The 20,217-nt window shown below is 39.2% G+C and overlaps 1 long non-coding RNA gene across 1 annotated transcript; it reads left to right on the top strand.

Annotated features, from left to right (window-relative positions):
* The first annotated feature begins 4,496 nt into the window (after window positions 1-4,496).
* Window positions 4,497-14,815, top strand: LOC121830723 (uncharacterized). The gene is made up of 4 exons (XR_013045796.1): window positions 4,497-5,487; window positions 5,897-5,957; window positions 13,841-14,039; window positions 14,674-14,815. It is a non-coding gene; the product is annotated as an uncharacterized LOC121830723 (long non-coding RNA).
* The last annotated feature ends 5,402 nt before the right edge of the window (window positions 14,816-20,217 follow it).

Below are 20,217 nucleotides of genomic sequence, written 5' to 3'. Positions count from 1 at the left end.
CTCTGACACTCGTCTTTAGTCAGGTGAGGTTTCACACTCCTGTAAACCTAGAACTCACAGGCTTGGATGTATCTCAGTAAGATCCAGGAAGCTCGGGCTGCACAAGGATTTTCCATTCATGGCTCTCAGGGCTACACAGGGGGTGGCACCTTGGATGTGGATGGCATAGCCCACTCCATGGATACCAACTACATAAGAAAAGAACTAGACATATTGTATCTTTGAGGTCATATATTTAGCTACCAGTAAAATGTGGTACACTGTACACACATGTTCACAAAATCATCATTTAGACGAAATTAAGGGAAACAAAAATATATTGCTCCAGACCTCTCAGGAAATAAAAATGTTCATTAAAATTGTATAAAAGAAATCAGGAAATGAAAAGCAATATGCGTCTAGTTTTCTTGAAATATATCATGAGTGATAACAGATCAGTAGAGATAAATTCCTGCAAGACATGTTGGGATATTTTGTGGTGTTTTCTTTATACTTAGGGGTGTTTTACTACCACATACATGCAATTCCCACAGAGGCCAGGTGAGGGCAGAGTCCACGTGGAATTTAAGTTAAAGAGGTTTGTTAGCTGTCCTGTGGGTCTTCTGAGACAGCAATAAATGCTCTTAATGGATGAGCCATCTCCCCAGTCCCTGCATTGACTCTTGTCCTCCCAGCCATGTGTGCTGTATTAGGTGGATTGGATCACTCCCAACCAAAGACTGAAGTTTATTGAAAACTGTAGGGACAGGCATGCTAATTGTCTTAGACTGCCACACATCCATTCAGGGCTTTCATAGGTTCAGGATCCTGCCCAAGTCTCACTGACTGTGACAATGGAACAGATTTGCTAGATGTCTTCTAGGTTGACAGCACCTATTAAGCCTGATTGATGAAATGCAGAATTGAGAAGACCCTCCTGGGGGTGGAGGTAGGATGAGGAATCCCTCTTGATGGTCCAGAAAAGCAATGATGGGAGGAACCTCATTACTAGAGGGAGTGCATAGAGTTTGGGTCAGGGCCACATGTCTCTGGTGCAGAGTGATTCTGGGCAAAACTAAAAAAGGAGAGAAGTGTTGACGCTGCTCTTTTACTACAGCAGATCGCGTTTATATCGAGAAAATTCTTCAAGATGACTGATTTACTCTTGTGAAGCTACTCTGGGATAGATCTGACTTCTGAGACTAGAGTGAGGCAGAGTTTTAATGTGTAAAAGGAAGTAATTCTGTGTGCCTCCAAGCTAGAACTATCACTATCAAGAGCAAAAAGTACCTACTGTCTACTGATCTTAATGTGTGCAGACGTGTGTGTGTGTGTGTGTGTGTGTGTGTGTGTGTGTGTGTGTGTGTTTGTTTCCAGGTCTTGGCCCACATAAGCTAAGACATCTGGTTTTTCATTCCTCACTTAAGCTCGAATCTCTCCATCTCATATAATTATTTAATTAGATTAGTGTGGGTTCCATTGGAGAAATTTCAGACTTGTGTTATTTTACTTTCTTGCCCAGTGATTCTGTACAATTCATAACTGACATAATGCTGCTGTGAGGACCAAACTACTCTAAAAGTTTTATCCCTGTCTGGTGTGTTGGTCAGGGTTCTATGGGGTAACAACTTATAGAATGCATTTCTATATATACAAAAGCCTATTTTTTAGAATGACTTAGAGGCTGTGGTCCAGCTAATTGAACCTTGGCTGGCTATGATGGCAAAGTCCAAGAATCCAGTAGTTGCTCAGTCCACAATGCTTGATATCTCAGCCCATCAGTAGTATAGTCTGGAATCCCAAAGAAGATGGCTCCAATACCAGTGAAGGAATGGACTTGCTAGCAAGGTGAGAGCAAGCAGCTAAAGAGTCAAAGCTCCCTTCCTCCATTTCTGTATAAGGGCTACCAGCACAAGGTCTGGCTAAGGTTACAGATGAGGTTTTGGCTCAAAACATCTGAGTTAAAGTTGTTACTTTCCTCATTAACATCCAGATTAATGTCTTCCAACCACAAAGAGCAGGATTCTGTGTGGATCTTCTGTCTTCAAATTAAGCAAATATACCTCACAGGTGTGCCCCTCCATATTGGGGTCTTAGTTAATCCAGATGTAATAAAATTGACAACTAAATAGCTATCACAACTTCACCCCATGTCAACTTGACACACAATTATATCTTTTTATATCATGATTAATTTCTAAATGTAAAACAATAACCAGGTCATAATAATGCCTAAACATGATATAATTATTCCAAGTACAAAGCAAACACATTACGTATTAGACTAGCTCAAAATTATGCCTAGCATTATTTAACTATCCCTGTACAACTACAAACACAATAAAAAGTTAGAATAAGTGGTAATGTCCCATGAGGGACATTTTTTAGTATCCCAAATTTAAATATGATAAACATCAATATTCTCCCTTCTTTTAGAATGAATGATTTTATTTATTTATTTTTGTTTTTACATCCTAACCAAAATTTCACCTCCATCCTCTCCTCTCAACCCTCCACCCACCTCCACACTTCCTGATCCACATCCATTCCTCCTTCTCTTTCTTCTCTTCATAAATGTGCAGGCCTCCTATGAATATCTGTCTGCCATGTCATATCAAGTTGTGGTGGGACTAGGCATGATTTATTCTATTAAGGCTGGATATAGCAATTCAGAAGGAGGATGGGTCCTAAAATCAGGCAATAGAGACAAGCCCTGCTCCCACTGCTAGGAGTCTCACAAGAAGATCAAGTTATACAACTGAAAAATATATGCAGAGTGCCTAGGTGAGTCCCATGATGCTCCCTGGTTGGTGGTTCAGGCTCTGAGTCACTATGAACCTAGGTTATTTAGTTCTGTGGCATGCTTGTAGGGCTCCTGACCCCACTAGCTCCTATAAAAATTTAATTTTTTATTCACTAATTTAAATGCATTGGTGTTTTGGTTTTATGTATGTCTGTGTGAGGGTGTCAAATCCTCTGGAACTAGAGTTACACACAGTTGTGAGCTGCATTGATTTTTTTTCATTATTTTAAAAATTATTTCATATGAATAATGTATGGAAATCTGATCAGAATTTAAAATAATAACATCTATCTATTTACTTATTTAGAATAAGGGAAACACTTATATACATACATATGATAGAGAGAGAATGAACACACAACACACACCATGCCATTTTGACATTCTGTTCATATGGAGGTCAATGAACCAATTAGGAGGAGTAAGCTCTTTCCTTCCACCCAACTAGGCTTCTCAGTGGCCCTTCCCTGGTACTTTTCATGATCGACTCGTGGCTTTCTGACTTAGAGGGTTTCCTTGTGGTTCTGAAACTTAGAGAATATTTTAATATTAATGGGCATTGGGAAAATTTGTGCAGAATTTTGTTTCAAATGAATGATACTCTTAATAAAAGCTCACGCTAGGTATAAGAATTCTTGATGGGGAGAGGGTTGCTGTGTGTCTAGCTTGAAGAAACTGCTGGTTCAGAGTAATTCATGGGAAAAGGCAAAAGTGAAGTTACTCTGCCATGCAGGTGAGTGAGTTCACTGGAAATAACCAGTGAAAAAGCACCAAGGAAGGTTCCAGGGTGAGTCATTGAAATGCCATGTTCCTTCCTGGCATTGTGCCTTTGAGAGTCTGTCCTATGTGTCCCATGCACTTCTCAGGTCTAAGGCTATTTGTCAATAGGGCTTTGCAGGCTCCTGTGGACAGTTCAGGTTTCAGCATTTAACCAGTTACAGCAATCATCACATACTTCTCTCAATACAACATTCCTACAAGGATCAAAATTTGTAAGGCACTTCAGAACTTAAATAGCCTTTGTGGTTACTGCATGTTTTAGAATACTAATGTCTCAAAGACTTAGTGAAAAACATTCCACTTAAATGGAGTGCCTTGTACATTTCAATCTCTAGATACTTTTAAAATAAGAATCACTGAAAAGTTGATGCAAAATGACATGCACAGAACGTGATATACTGAGATGCATCTTTAAATTTATATATATGTTACACTTCAGTATCAAATATGAGCACAGTCATTAATTATACCCAGACTTTTGCTTTATTTCATACTTGTTGGCATTCAGAATATGCTATATCAAAATATGGAGCTTGACATAGGAAGTTCTTTGAGTGGATGAATGAATGTGAAGAAGGACTCATATCTTCCCCTGAAACTGCTCATAAAACCTAGAAAGGACTTCCTGACAATTTCCTGAAGCAGGTCAGAAGCACCACATGTCTCTCCATGGAGGAAAGGTGCAGCCTCATATCTGAAGACTGATGAAGGCACACAGAGAGGACATGATCCAAAAGCCCTCACTATTTGCCATTCATCTGCTTGACTCCTATTGCTTTCATTTTGACACACGTTTCATTACATTCCACTTTCCATCAACTCTAGAATAAACTCTCAGGTCTACTACATGCTCTATGAGGCACAGTGCTGGCCCTGAGTAATGGTGAATGCCCATGGCTCAATGTCATGCTGCATGGGTGAAATAACTGGGCCCACCAGGAGTTGAGTATCAGGAAAGGCCTCCAAGGTGAGAAGGGTAAGGGTATTGGGAAAAATGGGAGATACATAAAGGCATCATTTTGTGGTATGGAAGGGACTCTGGTGAACATGAAGGCTGTAGGCCACTCCAAGGATCAGGACCATAATAAATTCTACAGTAAGGGCCCATAATTTTGGGGCCATGGGCACCTCTGTCCCTACACATTGGAGAATTTGGGAACAGAAGTCTAATATGAGACCAGATGAGTGTTTGGAAAACTCCCTTTCTTTGGTAGCCTTGTTCAGGTCTCTAGCTGCCTGCAGGGTCCGTAATTCCTCTTGAGATGATCTCCACAGCAGGACTGATGCCCGTTCACCATCTCCATGTTCTCCATGGGTCATTCTGACCTGTGCCTGGGATGTTACCCCACACTAAACTAAGGAGTGTTCTGGGGCTGCTGGGTGTCACTTGGGACAGTTTTTGGCAGGAGTTTGTGAAGCCTGTGGTGACTGCCATTTGAATGAGGCATGGGGACTCTTGGGGATGGATTAATCCTGTTTGCTTGCTCTTCCTGTTGAGACTTTAGGCACAAGTGAGATGTTGGTGTCAAAGGATTTGTTCTTGTCTTTCACACTTGGAAGCCTGACTAGGGGTGGCATAGACCAGAGAATGAGACCTGTTCAAAGACAGTGCTTTGCTCACTCAATGGCTGGGCATCAATACTATGTGCTTTTATATTTAATTAATTTGATAATGATTAAGTGAAGTCAAAATGTTGCTATTAATGTACATTTAAAGTACCTGACTCTTTCAATTGTAAATTAGAATATTTACTTAATATTATGTGAAAATATGCACATTTAAAGATTACTTCTTAAGCACAGGATATTCTATGTAATGACAATTCTGGATGAAAGCAATCTTGAAAAAATTATCACATGTCTGAGCAATTTTTGGTTTTTTTCTTCTAGCTTAGGAAGAATTGTGCTGTGTAAGTTTGCACTAGGTAAGTGAATATGCTTTTCTTTTGGTAATCTCTGTTTTGTTGTGGAGTCCCTAACAAGGAACTAAGATGGGTAGAAACAAATGATAAGACTCTCCTCTTTTTAAAAAAAAGTACTCTCCTCTCAAAAACATCTTCTATTAGCCCCACCATAATGTGTTTTATTATGCCTTCTCAGTATATCTTGGAGGTTTGTTAATTTCAAAGTAAGAAGCCTCCATAATCTCATAGGGATTGGCACTATTAGGGGGTGTGGCTTTGTTGGAGGGAGTGTGGCCTTGTTGGAGGATTATGTTACAGTGGGGGAGGGTTGAGATCTCTTATGCTCATGCCATGCCTAGTGTCTCAGAGCACTTTTTGCTGCCTGTGGATCAAGATGTAGCTTCATCTCCACATTTTTCTCCTTCTCCAGCACCATGTCTGCCTGGCCTCCTTGTCCTGCCATGATCATAATGAACTAAACCTCTGAAACTGTAAGCCACCTGATTAAATGTTTTCCTTTGTAATTGTTGCTATGGTCATGGTGTCCCTTCACAGCAATGAAACCCTAACTAAGACAGTAGGTATCCAACATAATCACAGAGAACAATGGACTCAGGAAAGAATTCTACTTCTGGATGACCCTTTGAGCATGGACTTTGGTATAAACCTGCTCTGATGCAGAATACCTTGTAAGGGTTTGTACATTGAGGTGTATTTGTTACAAATGCTTTTAGACCTGTATCATCTTTATAGACACCACTGTAGAGCAAGCCAAGGACAATCATTTCACCATGCTAAGTAGAAATCTGGGACAGCCATGTGTCATGCAGTGGGTAAGAGCTGATCTGTTGTTCTACACTGAGTAGCAGCGTGCAGTCAGAAATACCTTTCTCTTTTTTTTTTTTTCAAGGGATCTTATTGTCAGTTTATTTACTTATTGGCACTTTGGTCTTCTGAGCCCTTGAGAGAACCGCCCATCAAGTTCTGCTTATTGTAATATGAATCTTTTTTTAAAATTGTATTTATTTTATTTTACAATACCATTCAGTTCTACATATCAGCCACGGGACCCCTCTTCTCCCCCCTCCCACCCCTTACCCTTACACTCAGCCCAACCCCCATTCCCACCTCCTCCAGGGCAAATCCTCTCCCGAGGACTGTGATCAACCTGGTAGACTCAGTCCAGGCAGGTCCAGTCCCTTCCTCCCAGCCTGAGCCAAGTGTCCCTGCATAAGCTCCAGGTTTCAAACAGCCAACTCATGCAATGAGCACAGGACTTGGTCACACTGTCTAGTTGCCTCCCAAACTGATCAAGCCTATTCAGAGGGCCTGATCCAGCTGGGGGCCCCTCAGCCTTTGGTTCATAGTTCATGTGTTTCCATTCATTTGGCTATTTTTTCAATAATTGAGTAAAACCAAAATTTATTATAAGCCACAGTCGTCCTAGGGACCTCCTTGCTATATATATATATATATATATATATATATATAGCCTTCATAGTTCTATGGGTTGTGGTCTGATTGTTATTTATTTTATATCTAGAATCCACTTATGAGTGAGTACATACCATGACTGTCTTTCTGGGTTTGGGTTACCTCACTCAGGATGATTTTTTTCTAGTTCCATCCATTTGCCTGCAAATTTCATGCTTTCATTGTTTTTCTCTGCTGAGTAGTACTCCATTGTGTATATGTACCACATTTTTTTCATCCATTCTTCCGTTGATGGGCATCTAGGTTGTTTCCAGGTTCTGGCTATTACAAATAGTGCTGCTATGAACATAGCTGAGCATGTATCTTTATGGTATGAATCAGCATTCCTTGGGTATATGCCCAAGAGTGGGATGGCTGGGTCTTGAGGTAGTTCGATTCCTAATTTTCTGAGAAACCACCATACTGATTTCCACAGTGGTTGTACAAGTTTACATTCCCACCAACAGTGGAGGAGTGTTCCCTTTGCTCCACATCCTCTCCAACATTGACTGTCATTGGTGTTTTTGATCGTAGCCATTCTGACAGGTGTAAGGTCGTTTTGATATGCATTTCTCTGATGATTAAGGATGTTGAGCATTTCTTTAAATGTCTTTCAGCCATTTGTATTTCTTGTTTTGTGAATTCTCTGTTTAGCTCTTTAGCCCATTTTTTAATTGGACTGCTCAGTATTTTGATTCTTGAGTTCTTTATATACTGTAGAGATCAATCCTCTGTCAGATGTGGGGTTGGTGAAGATCTTTTCCCATCCTGTGGCTGTCTTTTTGTCTTATTGACTGTGTCTTTTGCCCTGCAAAAGCTTCTCAGTTTCGAGAGGTCCCATTTATTAATTGTTGTGCTCAGGGTCTGTGCTGTTGGTGTTTTATTTAGGAAATGGTCTCCGGTGCCAATGCATTCAAGAGTGCTTCCTACTTTCTTTTCTATTAAGTTTAGTGTACCTGGATTTATGTTCAGGTCTTTGATCCACTTGAACTTGAGTTTTGTGCATGGTGACAGATAAGGATCTATTTGTAATCTTTTACATATTGAGATCGAGTTATGCCAGCACTATTTGTTGAAGATACTTTCTTTTGTCCATTGTATAGTTTTGGCTCCTTCCTCAAAAACCAGGTGTTCATATGTGCATGGGTTAATGTCAGGGTCTTCAATTCGATTCCATTAGTCCGTGTGTCGGTTTTTATACCAGTACCAAGCTGTTTTTATTACTACAGCTCTATAGTAGAGTTTGAGGTCAGGGATGGTGATGCCTCCAAAGGTTGCTTTATCGTATAGGATTCTTTTAGCTATCCTGGGTCTTTTGTTTTTCCATATGAAGTTGAGTATTTTTCTTTCCAAGTCTGTGAAGAATTGTGTTGGGATTTTGATGGGGATCGATTGAATCTGTAGATTGCTTTTGGTAAGATTGCCATTTTTCTATGTTAATCCTGCCTATCCATGAGCATGGGAGATCCTTCCATTTTCTGATATCTTCTTCAATTTCTTTCTTTAGAGATTTAAAGTTCTTGTCAAAAAGGTCCTTCACTTGTTTAGTTAGTGTTATTCCAAGGTATTTTATATTATTTGTGGTTATTGTAAAGGGTGATGTTTCTCTGACTTCTTTCTCAGCCCTTTTATCATTTGTGTATAGGAGGGCTACTGATTTTTTTGAGTTGATCTTGTATCCTGCTACTTTACTGAAGGAGTTTATCAGCTGTAGGAGTTCCCTGGTAGAGTTTTTGGGGTCACTTATGTATACTATCATATCATCTGCAAATAGTGAAAGTTTGACTTCTTCCTTGCCAATTTGTATCCCTTTGATCTCCTTTTGCTGTCTTATTGCTCTAGCTAGAATTTCTAGTACTATATTGAATAAATATGGGGAGAGTGGACAGCCTTGTCTTGTTCTTGAATTTAGTGGTATCGCTTTGAGTTTCTCTCCATTTATTTGATGTTTGCTGTTGGCTTGTTATAAATTGCTTTTATTATGTTTAGAAATGTTCCTTGTATTCCTGATCTTTCTAAGACCTTTATTATGAAGGGGTGTTGGATTTTGTCAAAGGCTTTTTCAGCATCCAAGGAGATGATCATGTGGTTTTTTTCTTTCAGTTTGTTTATATGGTGTATTACATTGACTGATTTTCGTATGTTGAACCATCCTTGCATCCCTGGGATGAATCCTACTTGGTCGTGATGGATAATTGTTTTGATGTATTCTTGGATTCGGTTTGCCAATATTTTGTTGAGTATTTTTGCATCAATGTTCATGAGAGAGATTGGTCTGAAGTTCTCTTTCTTTGTTGCATCTTTGTGTGGTTTGGGTATCAGGGCAATTGTAGCCTCATCAAAAGAGTTTGGTAGTGTTCCTTCTGTTTCTATTGTGTGGAACACTTTGAAGAGTATGGTATTAGTTCTTCTTTGAAAGTCTGGTAGAATTCTGCACTGAAACAATCTGGTCCTGGGCTTTTTTTTGGTTGGGAGAATTTTCATGACTGTTTCTATTTCGTTAGGGGTTATTGGTCTATTTAAATGGTTTATCTGGTCTTGATTTAATTTTGGTATGTGGTATTTATCCAGAAAATTGTCCATTTCTTCCTGGTTTTTCATTTTTGTGGAGTACAGGTTTTTGAAGTATGATTTGATGATTCTCTGGATTTCCTCGTTGTCTGTTGTTATGTCTCCCTTTTCATTTCTGATTTTGTTAATTTGGGTGCTCTCTCTTTGCCTTTTGGCTAATTTGGCTAGGGGTTTGTCTATCTTGTTGATTTTTTTCAAAGAACCAACTCTTTGTTTCATTGATTTTTTGTATTGTTCTCTTGTTTTCTATTTCATTGATTTCAGCCCTCAATTTGATTATTTCCTGGCATCTATTTCTCCTGGGTGAGTTTGTTTCTTTTTGTTCTAGAGCTTTCAGTTGTGCTGTTAATTCATTGGTATGGGATTGCTCCATCTTCTTTATGTGTGCATTTAGAGCTATGAATTTTCCTCTTAGCACTGCTTTCATAGTGTCCCATAAGCTTGGGTATGTTGTACTTTCATTTTCACTGAATTCTGGGAAATCTTTAATTTCTTTCTTTATTTCTTCCTTGACCCATTGATGTTTCAGGTGGGAATTATTCAGTTTCCATGAGTTTGTGGGTTTTCTATAATTTTTGTTATTGTTGAGGTCTAACTTTAAGGCATGGGGGTCTGATAAGATACAGGAGGTTATTCCATTTTTTTTGTATCTGTTGAGATTTGTTTTGTGGCCAAGCATGTGGTCAATTTTTGAGAAGGTTCCATGGGGTGCTGAGAAGAAGGTATATTCCTTTGTGTTAGGATGGAATAATCTGTAATTATCTATTAAGTCCATTTGAGTCATAACATCTGTTAGGTCCTTTATTTCTTGGTTAAGTTTCAGTCTGGTAGATCTATCTTTTGGTGAGAGTGGTGTGTTAAAATCTCCCACTACTAATGGGTGGGGTTTGATGTGAGTTTTAAACTTTAGTAGTGTTTCTTTTATGGATGTGAGTGCGCTTGTATTTGGAGCATAAATGTTTAGAATCGAGACTTCATCTTGGTGGATTTTTCCCGTGATAAATATGTAATGGCCATCCTGATCTCTTTTGATTGATTTTAGTTTGAAGTCTATTTTTTAGATATTAGGATAGCTACACCAGCTTGTTTCTTAGGTCCATTTGCTTGGAAAGCCTTTTCCCAGCCCTTTACTCGGAGGTAGTGTCTGTCTTTGAAGTTAAGATGTGTTTCTTGTATGCAGCAGATGGATGGGTCCTGTTTTCTTATCCATTCTGTTAGCCTGTGTCTTTTTATAGGTGAGTTAAGACCATTGATATTGATGGATATTAATGACCAGTGATTGTTAATTCCTGTTATTTTTTGTGGTTGTGTTGTGTTGTCCTTCTTTGGTGTATGTTGCTGTGGGATTATGTATTGCTTGATTTATCGTGGATGTATTTAGCTTCTTTGGGTTGGATTTTCCCTTCTAATGCTTTCTGTAGGGCTGGGTTTGTGAACAGGTATTGATTAAATCTGATCTTATCCTGGAATATTTTCTTTACTCCGCCTTTGGTGATTGAGAGTTTTGCTGGGTATAATAGTCTGGGTTGGCATCTGTGGTCTCTTAGTGTCATGCGCATAAGATTTGTCCATGATCTTCTAGCTTTCATAGTCTCCATTGAGAAGTCTGGTGTTATTCTTATGGGTTTGCCTTTATATGTTACTTGGTCTTTTTCCTTTGCGGCTCTTAATATTTTTTATTTGTTCTGTGTGTTTAGTGTTTTGATTACTATGTGGCGAGGGGAGTTTTTTTTTTTTTTTTTTTTTTTTAATTTGGATCCAGCCTATTCAGTGTTCTGTAAGCTTCTTGTATCTTCATAGGTATTTTTTTCTTTAGGTTAGGAAAGTTTTCTTCTATGATTTTGTTGAATATATTTTCTGTGCCTTTGAGTTGGTATTCTTCTCCTTCTTCTATCCCTATTATTCTTAGGTTTGGTCTTTTCATGGTGTCCCAAATTTCTTGGACGTTTTGTGTTACGACTTTTTTGTCTTTAGTGTTTTCTTTGACTGACGAATCTATTTTCTATATTGTGTCTTCAGTGTCAGAGATTCTCTGTTCCATCTCTTGCAATCAGTTGGTTATGCTTGTTTCTGTAGTTCCTGTTCGTTTAGCCAGGATTTCTATTTCCAGCATTCCCTCGGCATGTGCTTTCTTTATTGTCTCAAATTCATTTTTCAGATCTTGGAATGTTTCTTTCATCTGTTTAATTGCTTTTTCTTGGCTTTCTTTGATTTCTTCCTATTTTTTGTTCGTTTTGTCTTCCATTTCTTTAAGGGAGTTTTTTATTTCCTCTTTAATGGAGTTTTTCATTTCCTCTTTAAGGGAATATTTTATTTCCTCTTTAAGGGAATGTTTTATTTCTTCTTTAATGGCCTCTATCATCTTCTTAAAGTCGTTTTTAGGGTTGATTTCTTCTGTTTCTTCTGTCTTGGTATGTGCAGGTCTTGCAGGTGTAGAATCACTAGGTTCTGATTTTGCCATATAGGTCTTTATGTTGTTGCCTGTATTTTTGCACTGGCGTCTACTCATCTCTTCCTCTGCTTGGTGCAGGTGATGTCTGTGTCTGAGAGTGCCTCCCTTGTTCTAATTTTTAGTCTTGGTTCAGTAGCAGTTCTTGTTAAATTGGTGCTATTGGGCTGTTTCTTCAGGGGCAGCTAATCTCAGTCGGTGAAGTATATACTTATGATTCTGTTGATCTGGTTTGGTGACTGGGCAGCGCCTTCTTCTGTGTTCTGAGGTCACATTTTGTTCATTTGTCAACTCCTCAGCTGATCTTGTTTCTTCACACTTCAAACATTAGGGATCTGAATACTCTCCCAGGTGGATTTCAGCTGAACGGGGTAGTCTCACCAACACCTCCAAGTTGTTGGGTTTTGCAGGATCAGCTGCTGGGCCCTGGGTTGTCCTCAGACGGAGCGTTCAGATTCGTTCTGGTTCCGTCCCACAGAGATAGCTTCTTCCCCAGGTGTTGGCATTAGAGGCGTCCCTACCTCTGCTTGTCGCTGCTGCTGGGCTCCTCTACCTCTGTGGGCTGTCGCCGGGCCTGTATGTCAATACCTTTCTCTTGTGTTCTGCCTTTTTTCCTCCTATTACTTCAGATATGACCTTTCACCCATTGAACTAGAACTTTCCCAACACATGCAGTCAGCCCACCCAAGCCATCTCCTTCCCATGCTACTCACCCTAGTTACCTCCATGTCTTCAAAGCCTAGTGTAATAAATGTTTCCTAAGTCTACACAGAAACATAAACTAGTCCATGCAGGAATTAACAACTCGACTTCTAGGCAACTAGAAGATGTTTTAGATAGAGACAGTAGTGGCCACTACCATCATGGAGAATGATACCTCATGACTTATATATATTGAAGACTGCATTATTCAAGTGAGAAAAAAAATTAAAAAATAAAATTAATATTAAAGTATTGAAATGATATACAGTTATAGAAAAAAGTGTTGAAGGAAGTTTTGATATTCATTTCTAGATACTGAAAGCAAAGATTATTTCTCATGTTTCTGTTTTTTGAAAGTTACATTTTACATATTTTCTAGTAAGGCAAAACAGCGTCTCTGTTGTGAATTAAAAAGTTATGCCTTTCAAACAAACATAACAGGTACTCAGAGTTGAAGGTACAAAACAGCTAACACAGCAAGGTGGCCACTCGCAAAGTCCTGCTGCCTCCTTGGCTGGTGTCTGGGAGTTGAGATTTCAGTTTATCTTTATATTTATATACACAAGTATATGCAATTAGATATGGTTGTACATATTATGTATACCATATAGATACTTATAAAAACATGCACATAACTATACCCATAGTTCTGCATACAACATGCATACCATACACATGCGTACCAATACCACAAAGGTTGTTTGTTTCTTTTTACTTTTTGTTATGCCAAATTATTATACATCTAATTAATTTAATGAATATTTCTATGTGTCTGCATATGGGTGTGCGTGGGTGTGTATGGATGTGCATGCAAAGTTGTAGACAAATACATGATTCTAAATGTATGAATGTGGGCATATATATGTGAGTATAGTGTGTGAAAAAGCATGTGTGTATTGTGGCACAACAATGATGGTGCCCTGATCCTTTATGATGGGCTAATGGCACTATTACTTTTGGGTGGGGCATGCTTGATCATGCTGCATTCTGTGCATGGAAATTCCATGCTTCTAGAATTCTGATGTTGTCTAAGATGTTGATAACAATGTGTAGATGTTTCAGGATCTTTCTTAGATGGATATCTACAATCTATGTCACATGTTAAGCCCTTCAGATAACATTTGACACCAAGCAGATGTAAGATTTCAGTTTCTCCTTCCTCCTCTACTGTACTTTCAGATTATAGTAAATCATCACCATCAAGTAAAACTAAAAACACTTACTGGCTATCCAGAACTAGGTGAAGACCAGGAAATTGTGGGTTCTCAGGATACAATGATGTCGACTGGAAGACTTCCAGGTGGGGCGTTCCTACTGTAACTGTTACCACAGGCATCCACGCTGAGACAGCAAAGAGGCATCCCTGCTGGGCAACCATGTAAGTTCTCTTCTTCCGGATTTGGCTGCTACAGACAGGAAAAGCATTTCAAGATCTGTGATTAGATAGCTGGTTTTATTGAAGCTACCCTCCCTAAATCCTGTTTGGCTTTGAAGATAGCATAATGCTTACACAGCATCTAGAGATAACAGGAAGAAATTCCCAAGAGATTTTCTTTTATAACTGAGATTTTATTGGTTGAGGACCAGTAGAAAAACATGTTAATTCAATTTTGTTTTCTTTCTTTTTGCATGCCACAATTCTTAAGTGTAGGTTTCCATCCTCATAAGATAGAGGAATTGAACACTGTGATACCTTGACTAACTCTTGAGATCTCTAAGATGCCTACTTTCCACTACCCTTAAAAATTATATTAGGGCAATAAAAAAGCATGTATGGTAATAAATAAATAAATAAATAAATAAATAAATAAATAAATAAATAAAAAGGAAACCCAACACTAAGGAGACTGTGTTAGAAGTATTACACTAAATCTGAGACCAGCCTTGAGAGATAAACTGTCAGGGAAGGAGAGAGGCATGAAAGCAAAGGACAATGGTAGATTGGGAAGGGTTTTCTCAAAGTGGGTTATGTCCATTGTTTTCTACTACTAATCTCCACTCACATTTGTTAGAAAAGGTGACAACAGCTGAGACAGAGTCAGCACCTGTTCCAGGACTCCACTTTCCAAAATGGGACAGCATGAACAGCTGTGACACTGCTACCCAGTGAGTGACAGCCTCAGAAGTCATCAACTACCATGATGAGAGGAGGCAGGGAAAGCCTCAGGCTTTCTGCTTTCTGGTCAGTACCACTCAAGTTATGTTTAATGTTGGTGAAGGGACAGACTAAAGGGCAAATTAAAAAACAGCTGTTTTCCCCAAGCTCCAGGTACTGCAGATGGCACAATACCAGCCTCATGATCAGAGAATCTTGAAGATAAACTGAGGATCAGAAATGATAGACCAGGGGCTGGAGAAATGGCTCAGAGGTTAAGAACACTGCTTGTTCTTCCAAAGGTCCTGAGTTCAATTCCCAGCAACCACATGGTGGTTCACAACCATCTGTAGTGAAATCTGGTGCCCTCTTCTGGCCTGCAGGGGTGTGTGCAGATAGAACACTGTATACATAATAAATAAATAAATCTTTAAAAAAAAAAAAAGAAAGAAATGATAGACCAGTATTTGAACTGTGTACATATGGCCTGAGTCTGCCCCATCCCCACTGACCTTCCTCTTCTCAGCAGTGAACTTCTGTAGTAGGAAAGGATGATTGGATGGGAAGCTGTCCCCAAGTAAGGATGATAGCTGTAGCCTTTGGGCACCTTCCCTAGTTATCAGTCCAAAAACATCTACATAGCTTGACCACCTTTTTGCTCCCCTGAGCAGAGTGAGGCCTGGCCTCTGTGACACTGCATAAGGAATCATTGTCATGGTTACATGTGTGCCCTTGACAGGTTGGCAGCTCACTCTATTAAAGTGGCCTGTAATTCACAACAATACTAATGTGAGCAGGAATCAATTTCTGGTAAGTCAGTGCAGACATTTTTTTGTGGGAAGACCTGATCGCACATCAGTGAGTGAACACGACAAGGAGCTTTCTTGAAAGGGATCACTAAGGCATGGTTCATTGTTCCAGGGGTTTTCAAGGCAGAAAACAAATGACATTTTGAGAAGTATTTCCATAGCAAGGACCAAAGGAGCACCCTCATAGTGCATGCCATGAATGACATACAGGAGGGGACACCATGCCCACACTGCATAAGAGGACCCATGAAGATGTGCACAACCCTCACGTGCCTAACAAGGCAGCCTCAGATCAATGGAGGACCAGCCTCTGCTGTTATATTAACTGCCTGTGATATGCCTTCATGGGAGCAGATCACAGAAGGAAGGAAAGGCAGCAGGGACCTTGTTGGGACTCTAGCTTGTTACCTTTACTGAGAAGCAACAATTTCCCACATGAGCTCAGGGTGCCTCTTTACTATGACCACAGTCACCAATGCAGCAGCAAGGACTCTCCCAAGCACCACTGTCTCCTCCCTACTTCACCTTTCTGTTTGTGTAACATGTAGTTTATTTCATCTGGAGTCTGTGCTGTGTGTGTTGGTGTCTATGCCAACTACCCTTGGAAAGTGCCAATGTTCCTCAGAATATACATGAGATATAAGAGAAGGGCTGTAGATACAGTCCTGTATCAATATCCACATGTCATTTTTTTTTTCAGAAAGGCTGAGCATAATCCAAGGCTAATTACAAATTACAAAATACCTTCAGACAAACCTGGACTCAAATGTATCCACTGCTTCAAACCTAAAGAGAAACAGGTACTACACAGTCCCAGAATATCAATGTAAGCAGGCTGACCTAAGCTTAGATGACTAGCAATAGTGAAGAGAGGGTCTGAATTGTCTTAGTCCAGTAATCAGATTGGTGAATACCCTGTCATCATAGAGCCCTCATCCAGTAACTGATGGAAGCAGATCCAGAGATCCACAGCCAAACTCCAGGCCAAACTCTGGGAGTCCAGTCAAAGAGAGAGAAGAGGATTCTATGAGTAAGAAGGCATCAAGACCATGATGGGGAAATCTACAGAGACAACCAAATCAAACTAGAGGGGACTCATGAACTTAGACCAACAGCTATGGAGCCTCTGTGGGACTGGACTAGGCCCTCTGCATAATCAAGTTGTTTAGCTTGATCTGTTTAAGGAGCCCTCTGGCAGTAGTATCAGAATCCATCCCTGGTGCATGGGCTGGTTTTTGGAGCTCACTACCTATGGTGGTACACCTTGCACAGCCTTGATGCAGAGGGAGGGGCTTGGACCTGCCTCTAATAATGGACCAGTCTCTGCTGACTCCCCATGAGAGGTCTTACCTTGTTGGAGGAGGGAATACGGGGTGGATTGAAGGGGGAAATGCTGGAAAAGCAGGAGGAGGGAAGAGAGGGGTATCTGTGCTTGTTATATAAAATGAAAAAAATTCTTACTAAAAAAAGAAAGAAAAATATACTTATGATAGAAGCAGTACATTATGGCCAATTTACTGGGCATGATGGAGCTGTGCTTACAGAAGAGATAAAAATTAAATGGTTGCTTCATCAGGGACTTCAGGACCAGTGTGTGGCTCTCCAGCCTTTGCAGAGCCCAATGGAAGAAAGTGATCTTGTGGAAACAATTAACAGTTTAAGGAAAGGGTGAAGTGTTGTATAACAATTTTCCTTATTATGACATGATATTCTTTTCTTTTATAGTTGAGATTATAATCACATTATTTTCTCTTCTCATTCATCCTTCTAAACCTTCCCTATAGTCTTCCTTGCCCTCTTTCTAATTTATGACCTGCCTTTTCATTAATTGCTGTTATAAGCTTATACATGTATGTGTGTGTGTGTGTGTGTGTGTGTGTGTGTGTATGCATGTAGTTATATATTCCTAAATGTAAACAAATCATTCTGTATAGCTAGAATATATGTTTTCAGGACTTATCATTTAATATTGAGTATCCAACTGGTGTGCTCTTCCCTGGGTAGGGCTATTTCCTTAAGTCTCAGAAAGTTCTATGGAGGTTCATAATACCCAGCAATTAAACTATGGCTGGGAAAGCTGAAACTTACAAGATTAACAAGGTCCTTCCATTCCCAAGGTTAAATAGGTGGTAACTAAGGAGAACTGAAGAAATGAGACCCTCTGTCTCATTCAGCTGCAAACAAGTCATGCAGACACATTCAGAATTCTAGTCTTCATGAGTCACCCATTCTAATGTGAGACTTTGTGATGCCACACATTACAGATATTCATATTCTTATAATTAATTCCATACCTATTCTCCTGTATTAACCTCAATAAACTCATTAATTTGAGGGAATAGGAATTACACAGTCTTCCCTGGGAGGCAGACAGATAAAGGGGAACTGATAAGTAATACAAAAAGCCAACTTCTGGCTTCCTTTTTATTTTCCATACTGAGACAAAGGCTTAGTAAGCTTTGTCTTCCACCTGCAGGCTGCCTCTTCCAGCTGTCTGGTTCAGGACAGATAGGTATGTTCACAGTCAGTCCCGAACATGGTCACCTGATGCTGTAGGTGAGCACATTCTTGTGAGTGAGCAATGGCTTTTGTCATGTCCAAAAGACAGCATGTCACAGCATTTCCCCTCATGCTCAGACAAGACACTCAGGGCCCATTTCCATGATGTTTCCTATTTCTAACAGAAGTGGTTAATCTACAGATTCCATTTAGCAATGAGCATTCATGGTCACTTCAACATTCTAATGTTATGAGGCTGTGCATTCACTGATGCCTGCTACCAAAAGAAGGACCTCTGACCAAGACTGAGAGCTGAAGAGATCTAGATGTAGAAACAGAAATATTTACAAAGCAGTTGCTATTACACAAAGTAACAATAGTAGCATCATCTTAAAGGTTATGATCTGTGAAGCCAGTGACTTTTGACCAGGTACACAGTACTAGGTATTAATTCCTTCCTATAGTGCAGGCCTCATGAGATCAGAAGGAAGTTAATTAAACAGTGACTCCCATGTCACTATTGCATCAGTGATTTTCTCATATTCTGTAGGCCACTACTTCAATTATATTTGCTTATGCTGAAATAAAAAGTCATAATTTCATAAGATCCTATTTGTGGATTTTTGGTCTCATTTACTATTGGATGAGAGTCCTACTCAGAAATCCCTTCCCTGTTCTTGGAAGTGAGAGTATTTTCTCTACTGTGACCTTTGACAATTTCAGGGTATCAGGTCTCATTTTGACTTCTATGATGCCTTTAGTGCAGAGCTTGGGTATGGTAGAAGATAAAGAGCAGAGTTTTATTTTCTGCATGCTGAAAACAATTTTTCATAATGACCACATCTGAGACAGTATCTCAAATGACAACATATATGTGAGATACAAATATGTGTGCAAAGTTATACTAGGTACTCACAAGTGCATTCTGCTTACCAAGTGGACCACTTTGAGGGAACCAGCCATGCAGTAATATGAGGTCCAGCTCTGACCACTCAGAGTAAGAAAGGCATGGCAATCACTTGAATTATAATAACTTTGCAGCAGGACTTATAGCCTGGCTCAAACACTACAGATTATGTGCTCATTTTCTTGGGTCCCCAGACCCATTCTCACACTAGTAAAATAAAAACAACGTAAACACAGAAGAGGACAAATGATGCCTTGGTGATGAATAATATTTAGATTGCCCCATAATTCCAGCTTTAAGTGTCTTTTTAATGATTAAAGTTTTCACCAAATCTAATTGTTTAATGCTGCATAGGAAGTGTAAAAAGAGCATATATGCTATGTTTATTGTAAAATAAAACATCCTGGGTACTGTGGATGCTATAATGATGGTTATGAATGAAAATATAACATAGACATACCAGCTGTGTCACTCATGGGTATGCCTACTTCTAAAAGTGAACTCACTATTCTGATCATGTATATGTGTGTATGTGAGTTTGTGTGTAATTTTTATCATTGTGCTACCTACAACACAGATGATTTATGGAATGAACTTAGATGACCACCAATACACTAATGGATAAAGAAAGCATGAAACACATAAATAATCCAAGATAATTCAATAAAGAAAAACTATAGAAAAAATTAATTATATAAGTCTCAAGAAAATTGCTGCAACTATGTATCATCAAACTTAAGAAATAGACAATTCTCCAAAATACAAATATCCCATATCTTCTCTCATAAATGGAATCTACAAAAAATATCAAAGTAGGAGGAAAATTTTTGAGGAAGCGTGAGGGCACATATTTTAGATGGAGGGAGTATAACAGGGTAGTGAGGGGATGTATATGAGCAAATTAGTGACTTTGTATAATTAATATGTACAGAATAATAAGATTAATTTCAAAAGTAAAAAAACAGAAAAAGAATTACTTATATGCATAAGGGCTTATAGATTTTAATAAAACTAAACATAATGACTACATTTTTACTATCTTCTAAACTTCTTTTAAAATGTTTGAATGATGGGGCTTGAGTTGGCCTCACAGAAAAACACACACTGTACTCTTTCAAAGAACCTGAGTTCAGTTTCCATCACCCATCGCAGTGATTCATAATCAAACACCAATATCTCTAGTTCCAGGAAATCTGGAGCCTGTCCTTATCTCTGTGGGAACTGCTCTCCTGTGCACATACCTCCC

Source organism: Peromyscus maniculatus, chromosome 18, assembly GCF_049852395.1.
Source record: "Peromyscus maniculatus bairdii isolate BWxNUB_F1_BW_parent chromosome 18, HU_Pman_BW_mat_3.1, whole genome shotgun sequence".
Taxonomy (NCBI): Eukaryota; Metazoa; Chordata; class Mammalia; order Rodentia; family Cricetidae; genus Peromyscus; species Peromyscus maniculatus.
This window is presented reverse-complemented; position numbering and strand designations above follow the sequence as displayed.